Genomic DNA, 15,344 nt, shown 5'->3' with positions numbered 1-15,344 from the left:
TTTTCTCAGTTCTGAACACCTTATTTTCTGCATCTTTCTAAAAATAGTTCAATACCGTTCACACAAACATTTTTATTCATAACACAATAGAGAAATTCCCAGTATCCTGAATATTGGGAGACCTGGGCTTTTACCTAACACATTTAGCTTCTATTTCCAATTTTCTACACTTCATATTTTCTAATCTGTATTGATTTCCACATGTATTCTCTCTTTTCCATTAATTATTACAAGTGTTTCTGTTTCTAGTTTCTGCCTTCATGTTACCTCTAATGTAGGTTGAGCTGTTATCCAAAACTGACCTTTTTTAATTGATCAATGATTTCCCAATCAAGAATTTTAAAAAGGAATTTCCACTTTCACCTTTTTAATTTTCACATTTGCACACTCACACAAACACATGATTAGAATTCTCCTCTATTGAATGAGAATTGATCAGAATAATTTTTCATGTACAAAACCCAACATCTCCTTCATGATAAATTCACTTTCTCAGTCCTAAGAAGTTTGCAACGTTATTAGACTGGGTGCGATATTTTGTATGTTGGATAACTGCCTGTCTAACTCTGTGGTGTTTTACTCCCAGTTACATGAGGAGTGAGCATCTTCAAAAACTAATTCCCCCACAGCACCACTTTTCTTTCCACACACTACACACAGATGCTTAAGGAATAACTTACCCTAGTGTCTAATTTGATCCAATTATCTGTTTCAGTCTTACTGTTCCCTACTACTACCTGGATAGATAGAATTTCAAATCCTGTGCCTCTGTGCTAACAAGATTAAAACAAACAGTGGTTCTTTTACATAAAATGCCACTACCCACCTTTTTTATTCAACTGTTTTTTTCTAGAGAACCTTATTACCTATTTCTTAGTAAGATCAGTTTTTAAATGAAATTAAAATTTATAGTCTTTGCTATATCATTTTATGATTTCTTACAATTTCATAGTGCTCCTGCTACTTCAGAGCCAATATAATTATCCTTTCTGTACCTTACGTGCAAACGTGCATGTTCTCCTGAGACCGGAAGGCTGCTGTAATCCTGCTGCTCCATCTCTCACTGGAATGTAAGCCAACATTTTCACATCAAAAGCTTCAGTTTTACTTTATCCTTTTTCACATTGCCTTTCTTCCATTCTCGCTTCAAAAATCAACATGCATCCCTTTATTATCATGTTGCGTTATTATTAGCATTGCCAACCATTGCAGACCACCCAGTTACATCAGAGTAACCTCACTGGATTAAGTGTTAAATAGAAAAAGTGAGATGAAGCTCAATTTATTCTATTCTTGTGCTTTTTTGGTGGAAGACTTTATTAATTTGGATTATGGAATGCATATTTTTATGCGACTGTACCATGTAAATAAGCAAGATAAGTAAACTAAATGCTCTACTTTGTTCTTGCTACCTAAAATCGTAAGATACCACACTGAGAGTTTTAATTTATGCAATTTTTTAAAATGAAAGAGTAATTCTTGTACCTACTGAGAGAACCGATGGAGGCAGAGGCAATTGATTCCAGCTGTATCTTCAGTACCATTATTCCATATGCTGTCAAACCCCTGAAGCTAGTGAAATGGAAGTAGCAACTAATGGAACCTCGGAATGATACAGTATTTCATTTGAACAATTAAGTGGATAAGACATATTGAAGACTAAAGCTGATTATTATACTCATTACATATCACTTTTGCAAGCTTATGTGTTCCCTTCTGTTTGCAACTCATTTGCCAAATATTTATTTTTTTCAACTTTCAGCATTCAGAGTTTATGAAGGTAGAGGAAGAAATAAGCCACTTGCTTCACAAACCAGATTTTTCTATTCGCTATTCATGGTATGTAATTGATCCCTGACTGTATCATCACATTACTTCAGAAGAACAAGTAATAAACATCATATATGATTATATCTGTGGAAAGGGGAGTTATATGAACATCCACTCAACCTACATTTGCATGAACAAAAATGTAGTTTTACAACTATTTCCAAATAACAAGGTATGTAGGATGAAAAACCACTCAGATTCTAAACAAATAATCTAATGTGTGTTTCAGTACCTCCAAAGTCTCTATTAAAAAAGTTAAATCTGAATTAAACCCAGCAATGTTTGACACTCAAAATTCTACAAGTAGGCCTGATTAATTTTATGACTTCTACAGCACCAAGGGATTAAGGTATTTGTCTTTTACCAGCATCCTCTAAGACTTTGTAAATGGTCTACTTCATGTCTAAATTTTCTTTAGCTAGAAATGACTGTTGAAATTATCACTGTAAATTTTGATGGATGGTTGTAAAAGTCTGCTCTTCTGGAGAAAGCCTTCTGCTTTCATATTCAGGTAATAACAGACAACAGTCCTTACATGTTATTTCAACAACAAAAAGACCATAATTAAAACATATAGTCAGGTAGTTGCCTATTACATTTACTGTGGCTTATTTTTAGTATTTTAACACCCACCTTTCTGAAAACAGAACAATGGATTTAAAAAAAAAGTGACAAGTTTGTGGCTACAGGTTGTCACACTTTAAACTAACTTTAGGCTTTAAAATATCCAACCATAAACATTTCTTATTTTAACAAGAGCATTTTTACTTCCTTCCTAATGCCACTTTATTATAAAATATGCAATCGTAGTACTTTATAAACACTTGTTAAAATGCTCTGATAAGCAATTATTATAATTTACAACTGTACACAGCCCATTGAACATACCTGTATCTTGTCATACCTCTACTTTAAATCACAGAATCATAGAATACCAGGTTGGGAGGGACCTCAATGGATCATCTGGTCCAACCTTTCTTAGCATAAGCATGGTCTAGAGAAGATGGCCCAGCACCCTGTCCAGTCAAATCTTAAAAGTGTCCAATGTTGGGGAATTCAGCACTTCCCTAAGGAGATTATTCCAATGGCTGATCTCATAGTGAAAAATTTTCCTCCTGTGTCCAATCAGAATCTCCCCAGGTGTAACTTGTACCCATTACCCCTCATCTTTTCCATGTGACTCCTTGCAAAAAGGGAGTCTCCACCTTCTTTGTAGCCACTCTTTAAATACTGGAACATGGTGATAAGGTCTCCCCTAAGCCTTCTTTCCTCAAGGTGGAACAAACCCAGTTCTCTCAGCCTTTCCTCATATAACAGGCTTCCCAGTCCTTTGATCACCTTTGTGGCCCTTCTCTGGACCCTCTCCAGCCTGTCCAACCATTGCCCTGACATCACCCTGTCAACTAGACCATGGCACTAAGTGCCATGTCCAGGCTTTTTTTAAACACCTCCAGAGATGGTGACTCCACCACCTCCCTGGGCAGCCCATTCCAATGTCTAATAACCCTTTCTGAAAAGAAATTCTTCCTGATGTCCAACCTGAACCTCCCCTGGCGAAGCTTGAGGCTGTGTCCTCTTTCCTGTCGCTAGTTGCCCGAGAGAAGAGGCCGACTCCCACTTCACTACAACCTCCTAGTTGTAGTTGTAGACTGCAATAAGGTGATGTCCTTGTTGATGCAACCCAGCATCCTGTTGGCTTGCTTTGCCACAGCAGCACACTGTTCACTCACATTGAGGTTGCTGTCCACCAGGACCCTCAGGTCCCTTTCCACAGAGCTGCTCTCCAGCTGGGTAGATCCCAGCATGTGCTGCACTCCTGGGTTATGTTTTCCCAGGTGCAAGACCTTACATTTGTCTTTGTTGAACTTCATAAGGTTCTTGTTAACCCGCTCTTCCTGCTTATCCAGGTCTTCCTGCAGGGTGGCTCTCCCTTCTGAAATGTTCCCTTTCCCACTCCATTTGGTATGTCCAGCAAACTTCATCCGGGTACACTTGATCCCATCATTGAGATCACTTATTAAGATATTTAACAGCATTGGGCCCAATACCAATCCCTAGGGGACCCCACTTGTGACAGGTTGCCAGTTTGAAAAGGAGCTATCTACCACCACCCTCTCCCCACCCACTGCACAGACCACTTGTCTACACAGTAACGCATCAGTTTCTCTAGGAGAAGGCTGGGGGAAACCATACTGAAAGCCTTGGAGAAATCCAGGTAGACAATGTCCACCGCTTGCCCCACATCAGCTGAGCAGGTGACTTTGTCATAGAAGGTGATAGGGTTTGTCAAACATGATTTGCCCTTGGTGAATCCGTGCTGGCTTTTCCCAATCACATGTTTCATTTGACTTGTGATAGCCCCCAGCAGGATTCATTCCATAAATGAAATGATTGATATTACATTTTTTTCAATTAGGACCACGAAATATTTGAAATACCAGACAAATTTCAACATCTGTTTTACAAAGTTGGAGTTTAAGACAGTAGGTAAAAAAAAAAAAATGAGCTGGACAGACTTATTTTCAGGAAATAAGAATACTTGCACCCAAAAGAAATAGTAGTAAAATTTTATGTTCTGGTTTTTTTCCGTTATTTTTGTAGACTGTTTTTAATAGCATTAAAATTACTTAGAATATTGCTAAAATACCTCTTAACAAAAAAAAAAATTAAAACAAACCAACAAACAAACAAAACAGAAACAACTGATTCATTCTGAAAATTAGTCTGTTATGCCTGGATGCTTTTAGTTAAATGAAGGGGTTTTTGCGTGTAGTCATCATGTAACAGGCCAAGTTCTCTCCTGAAGTAGTCTCAGTACAATTAAAATAGAGACTATTCAGCCAACTGTTAGCCTTTACAATTATTTAAGCCAAAGTATGGAATCTTTGCAGCAGTTGTCTGCACAAAGCATCTTCTGAAACTTACTTCTCTGGTGTACAAAAAAGAATAATGATGTGAAAGAAGGAAAGAAAAATGACCTTTACTGCTATTTTACAATAGAACTGAGAAAAGACTCCTTGCATGAAACAGGAGTTCCTTGGTGTGGAGTGTAACTAGATTCTCTTACCTCCACACCAATGCAACCATCCATAATTTAATGTTTTTTCTGCACATGCACATACAACCACTCTGATGGTGAACATCTCTCTGAAGCAACTTATGAAGGATAGAAGTCTTTAAATGGTTGTTCTACTAGGATAACACACTGACTTTCTTTTTTCAATATCAAAGCACTTCCTTATCATACAGCTTTAATCCCTGTTCATAATATAGGCAAATATTCCAAAGAAAGAGGAGAAACTAAATGATTTATCAGTTACAGGCACATTAACAGCAGTCAGTAAAAGATACGGCATTTCTCAGTAAGGGAGATTCCATGTTTCATTTCATGAATACAAAGTGGAGCCTTGGGAATCATCCCGATACATTCAGTGGCACCAAACGAACCAAGCATATAGAAAATATATCTCTCAGTGCAGACTGAAATCTTTCGGGGATAATAGTTACAATCCCAAATTGTACACAGTTAGATCTTTATATATTCTTCCTCTTTGCAAGTTGTTTTGCCCTAAGACAACTATAAACATTATGTATTTTGAGGTCTAACATAAGTGCTTGCTTCTCCAATGTGAGTCTTATTTACAAGCGTGAGAAAAAATAAAATTACTGAGGTAAAAAGAAAGCATATTCACATCTAAAAGAAATCGATTTACCTCAGAAACAGATGAACTCCCCCCCTAGTTTTCCTCAGGTAACTGTGGAATGGAGAATTAATAGGTAATATCCTACCTCTCCTAGCCTATAACGCAGATTTCTCCCCAAGAGGAGTGTCAAAGTGATTTCAAAGTGATTTAGTTGAACACTGCTCTTCCAAACAGAGGAGTAAGACAGAAGGAGGTTCTCAAACCCACGGATCAGCCAGAAGGGATGAATTCCTACATTCGTAATGCATCGGAATGGGCTGAGCGCTGCAATGTCAGCCCTGCAGGACAGGCAGCGAACACAGAACTGAAGAACAAGTCCTGGCAGGTAGAAGCAGACTGCTCTACTTTAATGGACTCCTCACAAAGAATGAGATGGGGAAAAAGGGGTTTTAGATATCAGGGAAACAGTGTGTTCTTAACCACTGACTCAGCTTCCATTTCTAAGATGCTCCTTTTCAGCAGGGATTGCTGTTAAAATGAAGTGAGATAAATTAGTGCTGTTCACAGGTCCAGAAAATAACACCAAAGCAAGTTTATGTCACATAGCTGTATTATTTTCCTAAGCTTTTGGTTTCACGTGTGAGATACAAGGAGCTCAAGAGCTAATCCTGATAAAAACAGGAGTCACAAAAATATGATAGGAGCCCAGCTGCCCTATGTAATAATTTTCATTCTGACTTGAAAAAGCTAATTGGTATTTAATTCACCATCATGTTCATGTCAACAGCAGATTATTGGGCAGATTTTTTTTAAATGAACATGAATACCTGACAGTTTTGTCAGCTCTGTTTATTAACCTGAGTTAATAAACTCATTTCTAGTTTCCCTTCATTAGGGAAACTAGAAACAAGTCAAATCCAGGCAAATGGATTTATCTTTCCTTGCACTGGTAAAGTACAAATGACTTGTATGTTTAAGTCAATCCTATTAGATTGGTACTTGGTTTGTGGAGTCATGATGCTAGATTTAATATTCTCCACTTTGCTGTTAACCTTTTCTATTCTGCATTCTTACAAGCATTTGCTTTTATGTCTTTTACTATGCTATTTTTTTTTGAGTGGTGATAAAATGAACAAAAGGTTTATGTGACAACATCCGTAAGTGAAAAAAACCTACAAAAGCTTTTGGAAAAGTCTAGTAACACCTATACATAACTGTCAGTCAGACTAATTATGAAGTTAATAATTCCATAGCTATTGCTCCTATACTCTGCATTTCTTGGGTTTTCCTCTTCAAGAGGGGTAGAAACTTCCCACAGGAGTTCATGGGGATAATCAAACCCATCCTAGGCACCCATTCTTTCTTGCACTGCACTGACCCAAAGACCTAGCCTCTCCATTAGTAAAGTATGAAATGGTATTGCAAAGCTTTTGCTGCCTTTGCCCCATGCATAACTGGGGAGATTGATAGAGAGGTAACTTTCAACCTGGTCATGTGTCTCTTTTCAGGTGGAGCGAGAACCAGAATCAATACAGACCTTTTCCACAACAGTCCCTTTAAAGAAAGAGGTTTTGAAGAGAACAGCTGATTAAGTGAGAAATGGGGACTGGGAAGACAGATGGCCACTGCCTACTCAAGTAGTTACTTAATAACCATAATGAAAAATTAGCTGTTTAGTGACTCTGAGGAACAGAACAGACAGATGTTAGGAGAGGTACAAAGGCTGAAGCAACTAAAAAGAGTTCCTGCTTCACTGGCAGCACAGCCCCATGAAGAGCTGTTCAAGAATCTCTAGCTCAAGAACTGAGGCAAGGGACCATTGCAGGTTTTTCGGCAGGGCCCTTGAGGGTGTGTGTTCTCACAGGTGCAATCAGAGCTACAGAGCATGCTGCTTCAGACAGGCTGAGAGAAAGAATCAGGAGTCTGAAACTCTGATACACAGGCAAATCAGACATGGGAACAACAGCTGGAGAAGTTCCAGGCATGAAACACAAAGGCAGGCACTTCTGCAGTGGCACAGACCCATCCACTGAGGCCAAAGACTCTTTACTACTCTTTCTCTGTCTTCTACTACTTCTGCAGCTCAGCATAACTTCTTAACTCTAGGCAGCTAAATAAGAGTTTATCTACACTCAGTCCATATTTTTACATCATAAAATGAAATGAGGTCATTCCTATTTTGCAGGTAGAAAAGCTACGATACAGAAAGCACAGAGTTCACGTGGCCTTTAAGTGGCAGATCTGGAGTACCCTCCTTTCCCAAGCTAACAATAATAACAATGTCTCTATGAAGTGGTACAGAGGCTGGAAGAGCATAGCTGTTCAATCCCCATCTGTTGCATTGTTGCAGTCTGAACTGCCTCCCAGAATTTATCCACAAGTCATATAAATGAGCCTCCAGAAGTAACAGGACATTATTATTATTATTATCCATTACACATCTATGCTATATAAGCAGGATACTCATACTCAAATAAAAGGGCATGCTCCCTGATCTCCCTAATGACCTAAGCAAGCAAGTGACATACAAAGGATAGGGGAGGGCTATCAAGCCTACATCTGTATTTCTTCTGCTTGTTACAGGTGATGGGGTTAGTAATGATTTTAGCTGTCAGCAGTTAAGGCAAGTCATCAGTAGAGCCACAAGCTGTGGGCATATCAAAGCAGAAGCAGTCACAACTTCCAAAGGTGTCAATGCTCTCAAGCAAAATGATCAATTTTTCTCCTTTGATTCCTGAAGTGGCACCTCATTTGCTTGATAAGTTATGTACTTCAGAAGTGAAATATTTACTACCGTTGGCCTTACTGCTGTAGTCTGAAAGTGACCATGATGTACAAAAAGAGAGATTAGCAGAACTCCTATGAAAAAAACTTCCAGGAAGGAATACAAAGGCAACTCAGAAAACATGAGGTTAACATTTGGCTATATTATATGTTTTCCTTTTTTTAGTGCAGAGCCTCAAAAATATACCAAAGTAAAGAAAGAAGAGTTGTTCCACTCATGACAAATATTCCCAGAGATATCCCAGGTTTATATTCATGATGATAAAATGTTTCTTATCTCCATCGATTAAATATCTACACAGCCAGTCAAGTTTAATGTTTTTCAGCTTTGTAATTCTTTCACTGAGTCAGTCTGTCACTTTCCACTAGCTCTTCATTTATAATTTATGGTGTCAAGCACCAAGCTTTCACAGCATGAACATTTTATAGGTGCTAGGTCAGGCTGTCAAGCTAAAGTACATGCTAATAATTGGTGGCTTTGAAAGTCTTGGTCTCTTTGCTTACAGTGGAACATCAGCATGAAGGCTCAATTGTTTTTACAAAATAATCAGTTTTCCAATACTTTTAACATTATCAACAAATAAATATACAACATCCTGTCATTTACTTGACAGGAAATAAGTTTTGACTATCTAACCAAAGATGAAATTGCTTTAAAAAATTGGACACCACGGAGTACTCACCTCTACTATATACAGACTTTGAGCTTTGAATGATATACTTTTAATGCACATACATGGAGATTAAAATTTCAAAGATAACTGAAGAGCATAAAATAGATCTGAGAATGCCATCATTCATGTAGTAAACTGTTATGCCTGGTCTTTTGAATAACTGGTCTCAAACTCAACAGTATATAGTCACACACTTTTCCTTTTATGACTCTATGATAATCTAATTGGAGAAAACACTACTTTTTAATTTCACATCAAGAAGAAAAAGTAAAAACACTGCTTTTCCATATTATTTTAGGATTATTTTCAATTTTTCCAGAGTGCAAGAGATGATTTGGATATGATGCAGGGAACATTTTTCAATATATCTCTTCCTAGTCCACAGCTCTTTAAATGCCAGCAGAAGAAAAGAAACGTTGGAACTAACAGCATAGTACTAATACTTCTTTAAAAATAATTAAACAAAAAACCCCTTTCTTCTAAAACAGTGTACAGTAAAAACAGTTACTTCTGATATGACTGAAAATAGTCTTTTTGGTCACAAGGGGTTGTTCTGTATAACACACGTGAAGGTGGAAAGCATTTGTGAGACTTCCACTGACCTGAAATGAACACGCCTTGGGCATGATGATTTGGCAGGTACAGCATTGCATCACTGCTGCTGGAAATGCAGTAGCACTCGGTGACTTACTTAGTGCAAAGCACCACTTCAAAGGGCTACTTGAGACTTAAGTGCCTGTTATACAACTCAGTGATGCAAGGGGAATGTCACTGAGGATCGCTGGAGCACTGCCAAGGGACTTTGAAGGCAATGCCAAATACAGACTATACAGTACTCCATCCACACTGTTACTGCAGAGTATGGGAACCTTTATATTTGAATGACTATTGCAAAGGTAATATTTGAATTAAAATTTGCTTTCTACCATTTTTCTTCAAAACCTTTTTTTCCCTCTTTTGCCATTTTATCTGAAATGTTTGAGCCCAGAAAATGTGAGAAGGGGACAAACAGCATCACAACCGTGAAGATGAATTACTTTATTAAAGGAAAAACAGGGAATAACTTGAAATTTTTTTTTTTGCTCCTATCTGAAGACTACAATATAGTGAAAATGCTCGATTTGTCTGGGAAGGCTATCCAGTATATCATAGAATTACAGAACTATAGAATGGTTTGGGTTGGAAGGGACACCTACAGATCACCTAGTCCAACTCCCCTGCCCCAGGCAGGGACAACTTTCACTAGATAAGGTTGCTTAAAGCCCTGTCCAATCTGGCCTTGAACACTGCCAATGATGGGTCACCCACAACTTCTCTGGGCAACCTCTTTCAGTGTCTCACTACTCTCATCATAAAGAATTTCTTCCTTATATCCAATCTAAATCCACCCTGTTTCAATTTAAACCATTGGCCCTTGTCCTGTCACTACAGGCCCTGGTAAAAAGTCTTTCTCCGTCTTTCTTACAAGCTCCCTGCATATATTGAAAGGCTGATAGAAGGTCTCCCCAGAGACTTCTCTTCTCCAGGCTGAAAAACCCCAACTCTCTCAGCCTGCCTTCACAGGAGAGGTGCTCCAGCCCTCTGATCATTTTCATGGCCCTCCTCTGGACCCCCTCCAACAGGTCCTTGTCTTTCTTGTGCTGGGGTCTCCATATCTGGACACAGTACTCCAGGTGGGGTCTCATCAGAGCTGACCAGAGGGGCAGAATCACCTCCCTCGAGCTGCTGGCCACGCTTCTTTTGATGCAGCCGAGCATACGGTTGGCTTTCCGGGCTGCAAGGGCACATTGCCAGCTCATGTTCAATTTTTCATTCACCACTATCCCCAAGTCCTTCTCCACAGGGCTGCTCTCAATCCCTCCATCTCCCAGTCTGTACTGACATTGGAGATTGTCCCGAGCCAGGTGCAGGACCTTGCACTTGGCCTTGCTGAATTTCATGAGGTTCACATCTATCTACATATCTATGTATCCAGTGTATATATCTACGATCTCGTGTGAAATAGTTTTTACCAACACAACAAAGACCAAGCCTGAAAAATTACTACTGCCCCTGTACTACTTCCCAAGAAAGTTTGTTATACATAAGTACTTTGAAAAGCATATGAAGAATGCATTTTATGCTCCTCCCTCAGGAAATTCTGTAGCTCATATAGACCTCCTCCTTTAAAGCCCCAACATATGCAGTTCCATAGAATCTTTTGTTTTCACCTTTCATTGAAGATTTTACCAGATGTAATTAAAACACAGAGAAAACTAGGTTGCAGAATGACCTACAAGAAATATCATCAACACAAGTTTTTAAGTTCTTCTAATGAAGCCTTCCAAAACTGCATGCCTTGCCATTCTAGTTTTCTTTAAAAGAAATACACTACAGCATGGTTACACACCTGCTTACTGGTATGGGGAAGGGTAGAGCCCTAAACCAGCTTCTTCCTCCTACAGCTCCTCTTGTAGAGTAGGAACCCTTTGAGTCAGTGGGCTGTTTTGCTGCAGTACCTCTACGGCACTAGCTGCTTTAAATGTCACAAACAAGAGAGATGGGAGAAGAATCAGCTAGTCTGACCCTCCTACCCACCCCTTGATTTGCTGCACTGCAGGTATCATGCAAGTCTTACAGAGCAGATAATTCAATGGCTTTGTCTTCCCTAAAAATGGTCCCTTCCTGATTTTAAAGGGTGGCATCTCTACCTGCATAATCAGTAGTAGTCTATTTGGGACTACAAAGGATTTGGAAGTAAAGCTGGAGAAATGGAGTACAGTGTTACTTGCAAAAGATGCAAACGGCAAAGTAGCAAGAAGGAAGATGCGTTGGGGAGAGGCAGCAAATCAGTTGTTCTGTGGCAACGCCAGGGGCCAGATCAACAAACTAACAAACTCTAAGACCAAAATTCAGCTGGTTAAGGTTAAGGTTGGTTAAGGACAGATATTTTTACTCAAAGATCAAGTGAGTGGATTTGACAGTTAAGGAAAAACCCAGTGAAAGTGGAATGCTGTGGGAACAGCAGTTTGATGAAGGTGGTTAAGGACCAACAGACTGATGATGCCTACAGAGTGGAGAATGGATTAAGTGGGTGGACTAGAGCAGTCAGACAATGAATTTTCATAGAATCACAGAATGGTTTCGGTTGGAAGGGACCTTAAAGATCATCTAGTTCCATCTCCCCTGCCATGGGCAGGGATATCTTCCACTAGACCAGGTTGCTCAAAGCCCCATCCAACCTGGCCTTGAACACTGCCAGGGAGGGGGCAGCCACAGCTTCTCTGGGCAACCTGGGCCAGTGTCTCACCACCCTCACGGTCAAGAATTTCTTCCTAAGATCTCATCGAAATCTCCCCTCTTTCAGTTTAATATCATTACCCCTCATCCTATCACTCCATGCCCTTGTAAAAAGTCGCTCTCCAGCTTTCCTGTAGGCCCCTTCATTTTGCAAGAGCATAATGTGAATTAATAGGGGTAAAAGGAAATACAGTCTTATGGAGGTAGTGGTAGAGCTTCAGAGGGGCCAAAGATTGATCGAGGAATCTGAGGGAGAAATAGCTAGCCTGAAGACAAATGTTTGTATGGGATAGCTGGGCTGTATGGGAAGATGATGAACACTGACTCCGTTAAAAAGAAACATGTTTACTATTCTTTGCACATCAGGAATGCTGTACAAGTTGGAAAGGGGAGGCAGCTAACAGGTTTTGCACATTTTGCTTTTATTAAGAGAACTTGTCACCAGAATTGTATCTAAAATCCAAAATACATCATCAGTAACTGATTTGTCTAAAATTCTAAATCAGTCTTGCAAAATGTGGCAATTCACAGGACATATTAAAACTAAGACAACTGAAGCTGTCTTCCCTTCCCATTTCAGACTGCATCATAGAAGCCTGTATGCAAGAAACGAGGTGTCATTTTCAGTAATGATAGGGTTATTCTGGAGTAAAGACTATCCTAAATAGAGTTAGCATACATTAACTTAAGACTGTTGAATCTAAGAAGAGTTTCAGGCCAAACATTTTTTTTTACTTACATGTATTTTTTCTCTACCTATAAAAAGGATTAGTGAGATTGTAATGAAAATTAAATAAGGAATGACATGGAATCAGTCTTAAAAGGAAATATTTTAGGATGAAAATTAAGTATACAATTACATCCCTAGTTGGGGAAAAGCAAAGATAATTGGAGATAATATCTAAAATTGAATACAAATTTATTACACATTTCATAAACTCGCATTGATCTACGGCCTCTTTTCTTACAAGAGCTAGCTACCACCGTACCTGAGCAATTCAAAATACTGTGCTTGTTACTCTCACTTTCCCACCTGTTCAAAACCATACTCAGACTATGAATATAATATTATCTCATGGCAGGTTTCTCTACCCACTACATGAATGCAATCAATTATTGTATAACGTCGTTTCCCACCAACAATAATGAATGCCTTGATCAGAATCTCAGTGTGCTTTTTTGATTGTCCACAGTCCCTTCATTTCCAGTGCTTGCTCTCAATCAGAAAAAGTGATTTAAATCTCATACTTAATTTAAAACAGATGAAGGGGGAATTTAAGTTGTTTCATTCGTGTAAATGCCAAATTTATAACAATGAATATTATCTTTTATATTGCTATACAGCTTAATTTATTTCATCTAAGAGCAATAAAACAGAGCAACTACTGAGCGATCCTAATAGCCAAGCAGAACCAAATTATGGAAGAAAAAGCTGACATCTGAATTATAATGCATTAAGGTAAAATTACAACTGAATTTGAGGATAATTTCATTCAATTTGACTTTGAGAATGCAGTACTTTTTCTGCCTTATTTCATTATTATACAAACTGAAAAGTGTTTTGAATCTACAAAAAATATGAAATATGATTTGTGTTTTTGTAGTAAGATATCATTAAATTACTGTTTGTGTGGCAACACCTTATTGGTAGTGAACATTCTAGCTTATCATGTACGTTTTGTTGCACAGATGTCAGAAATAAATCTGGATTAGGAAACTCAAACAAGTTGTAAAAGTTTTTAGCTGCTTTAAATAGGGAGCAAAAGAGGTGAGGAAGTGCATAAAAGGCATGCTTTTGAGGCAGACAGTATTTAACTGTGCAATTCATAGCGCAATTCTTCAAAGGTTAGTCATGACACTGATCTGATTTAATATTTAAGTAATGTTCTTGGCCAAAGTAGGTTTGTTTTAATGAGATTTTTTCCTGGGAAAGTTGGGAGGCATTGTCAACAGAACTGAAGGCTTGAACGCTATGTGGGGGGCTACGGGGAGAGAAGGAATGATTCTTCATACCTGGGATAATAAAGAAGAGAGGACATTAAATATAAATCATAAGACAATCTGAAGGGGCTAAGGAGAATTTCTTTTATGAAGTAGGAGCCTAGCGGCAAACAGAGAAGACAAGACGCACACGTATTAGCTGATGACAAGCCAACCAAGGACCAACCAAACGACACGTGAATGAAGGAGACAAACGCCATCACAGAAAGCATCAGGTATTTCTAATAAAGGTTCTACTATTGCACAAAGTACCAGTAAAATCTCACCAGCAAAACTGCACACTGTTCTGGCCACCTTTGTTCAATAAAGAGTGAATTAAAATGGCATGAAGAACAGTCAAAGGTAACTGGAACTGTCACAGTGACCAGATATGTCGAGAATGAGAGGTGAAAGCAGCATGCCAAAACCCAAAAGAAGAGATACAACTCCTCCTACAATAGTGTAGCTGGATAAAAATCGAGAATGGAAAGACGTTCTTAAGCTTTGGGACAATGCCAACACAAAAATAAATGAATAAGTACCGACCACTAATAAACGCAGGTTATAAATGCATTTTAATTTCACAGCACTGAAGTTCAGAACAACCTTCCAATGGTGGGTAATAAGGGAACATAACTTAACTAGATTTAAGATTAAATCATTTTTTTATACAGCATCATGAGGCATTTGCTTGTGGTAATGGAGCTCTTTCCCAGTCCTGTGTTCCAGTTACAGTCAAGAGAGCCACTCGATGCAGTGTAAACAGTCTTAGCATAGCCCACTAATGTGAATACTGTTTTTTCTGTCAAGAACAATTAAAAAAAACCTTTCAATGCCAATAATGTTACAGCAAAATATTTTCTTCACCTCAAAGGAAATTAAGCCACTTGCTGAATGATAAACTGACTCTTCCATTGTCAGTTTCCTTTCCTGTCTTCAAGGCCAATGGTAACTTCTCCCCTCCAGTCCATTTCCTTTTGGAACACAGTAACAAGTACTTAAATCTTGAACCCTCTTCACAGAACTACAATATAGATCTTTCTGAACTACTGCATTTATCTTTAACATAAGTCTCCAAAGGACATAACCCACATTATGGACTAATAGCCTGTAAAACTGAATTTTATGAACTGTAGCAGTTTTGAGCAATAAA

General features: G+C 38.6%; 1 protein-coding gene across 1 annotated transcript in view; it reads right to left on the bottom strand.

Moving 5' to 3' along the window:
- EPHA6 (EPH receptor A6) overlaps positions 1-15,344 on the bottom strand; it is a 524,520-nt gene that overhangs the window by 492,590 nt on the left and 16,586 nt on the right. The window lies entirely within an intron of this gene.

The sequence above is a fragment of the Nyctibius grandis genome, chromosome 2, assembly GCF_013368605.1.
Source record: "Nyctibius grandis isolate bNycGra1 chromosome 2, bNycGra1.pri, whole genome shotgun sequence".
NCBI lineage: Eukaryota > Metazoa > Chordata > Aves > Nyctibiiformes > Nyctibiidae > Nyctibius > Nyctibius grandis.
This window is presented reverse-complemented; position numbering and strand designations above follow the sequence as displayed.